Genomic DNA, 3,380 nt, shown 5'->3' with positions numbered 1-3,380 from the left:
ATGAGCCCATCTGTCCAAAAGCAGGCCGCAGGTTGCCAACGGAACTCCAATGCCCTCCCTATCCGAGGTGATGGCCTCAAGGGTGCCTTGCCTGGCCAGTTCATCAGCCCTGCAATTTCCCGCGATATCACTGTGCCTCGGGACCCAAATCAGCTTGATCTGGAAGTACTCCGAGGCAGTTGAGAGAGAGGTCAGGCATTCCCCAACCAGTTTTGAGCACACCATTAGCGATCCCAGCGCCCTGATTGCCGCCTGGCTATCAGTATATATATTTACCTTCCTTTTTGACAGTACATTGGTGCGTAGCCAATCGGCTGCCTCCTTTATAGCGGCCACCTCTGCCTGAAAGACGCTGCAGAGATCCGGCAGTCTGAAAGTAAGATCTACTGAGAGTTCCTGACAGTAGACACCTCCTCCAACTCTCCCTTCCAGCTTCGATCCGTCCGTAAAGATGTTTATTGGACCTCTTCTCCAAAGACCACCCCTCTTCCATTCATTCCTAGAGGGGATGTGCGTGGAGAAGGATCCTTTAGGGGCCAGCCTTGGGTGACCCCGGTCCATTTCTTTCGGCACGAAGTCGAAGCTTTCGAGAATTGTCGAGTGTCCGTGCGCTGGATTGAAAGAGAACCCAGAGCTTTTGAGCCTAATGGCTGAGCGAACCGCCGCTACTTTGCCCGAAATATCGACAGGTGCGACATTGAGTATAGCGTTTAGCGCTAAGGTGGGAGTGGTTCGGAGCGCCCCGCTGATCCCAACGAGGGCTGCCCTTTGCACGCGCTCTAGCTTCCTAACATGAGTGGTCTTTTCCAGTGAACTCCACCAGACGATGACCCCATACAACATTATTGGCTTAATTATGGTTTCATATAGCCAATACATCACTTTTGGGGTGAGGCCCCATCTCTTCCCTATGGCATTCTTGCAGCAGTAGAGGGCCACCGATGCCTTCCTCACTCGTTCCTCAATATTAGGTTTCCATGACAGTTTTCCGTCCAGGATCACGCCCAAGAACTTGACCCTGTCAGAGAGAACAAGTGGAACACCCCCTATTGAGGGAAGCTGGGCATGAGGATTTTTGTACCTCCTGGTAAAAAGAACGAGCTCCGTCTTTCCAGGATTGACAGCAAGCCCGCAGCTAGCGGACCAATTTGTGACCCTGTTTAGGTACCCTTGCATGAGATCGTACAGAGTGTTCAAGAACTTTCCTCTGACGATGAGTGCCACGTCATCCGCGTAGGCAATAACCCGGCATCCTGTCCTCTCCAATTCCTCCAGGACGTCGTTTATCACGACTATCCAGAGGAAGGGTGAAAGGACGCCTCCCTGCGGGGTGCCTCTGCTTACTTTACGCTGCTCAGAGGCGTTGCCCCATTCCGCTGTGACAGTTGTCGTGCAGCAAGTGTGAGATGAGCCTTACTAAGTAGCTCTCGACTCCGAGCTTAGTAAGGGCTCTTATTATCGCCCCAGGAAGGACATTATTGAAAGCCCCCTCGATATCAAGGAAGGTACCCACTACAAAATCTTTGTTTTTAAGAGACTCCTCTATGGTTTTGACGATTGAGTGCAGGGCAGATTCCACGGATCTACCTTTCAGGTAGGCGTGTTGAGAGGGGCTAAAACGCTCTCCAGGAATCCTGTTTCTTATGTGCAGGTCAATCAGTCTCTCAAAAGTCTTCAATAAGAAAGATGAGAGACTGATTGGTCTGAAGTCCCTCGGGGATACATGAGAGTTCTTCCCTGCTTTGGGGATGAACGTGACCCTTACGCACCTCCAAGCCCCCGGGATGTATCCTCTTTCTAGGCAGCTCGCATAGATAGGGGTGAGCCAGCGGCACGAGACCTCCACAGCCTTTTGCAGCTGCGCAGGAATGATGCCATCCGGTCCCGGGGACTTGAAGGGCTTGAAAGAGTCGATTGCCCAGAGCAGTCGGCGCCTCTCCAGTAATTCACCGGAGGAGGAGGTAGAGCATTCGCCCTTTCCAACAGCGATAGGGTCGCGCGGTGCAGGATTTTCTGGGAAATGAGTATCAAGGAGTAGCTTAAGCGATTCCTCTCCACTCATCGCCCAGTTGCCCTCTTCGTCCCTCAGGTATCCCAAGGGTACGGGATTCCTCGCAAGGATTCGCCTAAATCGAGATGATTCATTACAACCTTCTACGGCTTCGCAGAAGTTTCTCCATGACTCGCTCTTGGCCTTTCTTATCTCGGACTTATAGATGCCCAGTCCGATCTTATAGAGCTCCCAGTCCGAGTGTTGTCCACTCTTCCTGGCTTTATTGAACAGGCGTCTACTCGTCGCCCTGAGTTCTGAGAGTTCCACCGTCCACCATTTTGGTCGTACTTTGCCCCCCGGCCTACTCAGCGGGCAAGAGATTTCGATGGCACTCCTACAAGCTGATGTAAACTTTTCCACCATAACATCAATCGAGCCTTCGGTGCTTAAGCTCTCCTGGGGGGCCTCTGGGAGTAATTCCCGAAGTTTTTTACTATAGAGGTCCCAGTTTGTTCTCCTAAGGTTCCTAAAGGGGATACTTTTGGGACGATCTTCGTCCAGAAAAAACTGAATATACCTATGGTCCGAAAAGGAGTGATCATTAAGAACCCTCCAGTCAGAAACGCGGGATATTACAGAAGACGAGGCTAGGGTGAGGTCAAGGACCTCTTGCCTTGCCGCGGTGATAAAGGTCGGTTCGTTTCCTCTATTACAGATACATAAGTCTACACTTAGAATATAATCAAAAAGTGACTCACCTCTTGCATTTATATCTGAGCTTCCCCAGCACGAATGTCGTGAATTTGCATCCGACCCAATAATTACGTCGGCTTTCCGTCGCCTCGCTTCGGCTATGGCTTCACGCAGCAGTAATGGAGGTGGTTCCACCTCGTCATCATGAGCCATGTAAGCGGATATGATCCAGAGCTTTCCGGCACCGCTATCCAGGCTGACAGTCACAATGTCCTCGTTGCTGAAATTAGGTAGAATTAGTGCTTTGAGTTCGTTTCTGATGAGCATGCAGGATCTTGGTCTACCTGCTTGATTCTGCACCATCAGCTTGAAATTAGGCGTACTGATCCCGGAGATACCGCTACTGCTTAGCCACGGCTCCTGGATCAGGACTACATCGGCTCCACCTTGCTCAAGGTGGATAAGGAGATTTGCGGACGCCGCCTTAGAATGTTGGAGGTTTATTTGCAGGATCTTCATCCTCCAAAGTCCGCTCCAGCCACGCCAGTTCGACGTCCTCGTTTACTGAGGCTAAGGGCCTCTCTTCCTCCGCCCTGTCGTAGAACCGTCCGATGCTGACGACGGATCCCTCCGTTGAGAGGGCATCCTCAGCACTTTCGGCCCCCGACACGACGGATTCCACCTCCATGCTCAT

The sequence above is a fragment of the Rhagoletis pomonella genome, unplaced genomic scaffold (assembly GCF_013731165.1).
Source record: "Rhagoletis pomonella isolate Grant_MI unplaced genomic scaffold, Rhpom_1.0 Rhpom_scaffold_00005, whole genome shotgun sequence".
NCBI classification, from domain to species: Eukaryota; Metazoa; Arthropoda; class Insecta; order Diptera; family Tephritidae; genus Rhagoletis; species Rhagoletis pomonella.
This window is presented reverse-complemented; position numbering follows the sequence as displayed.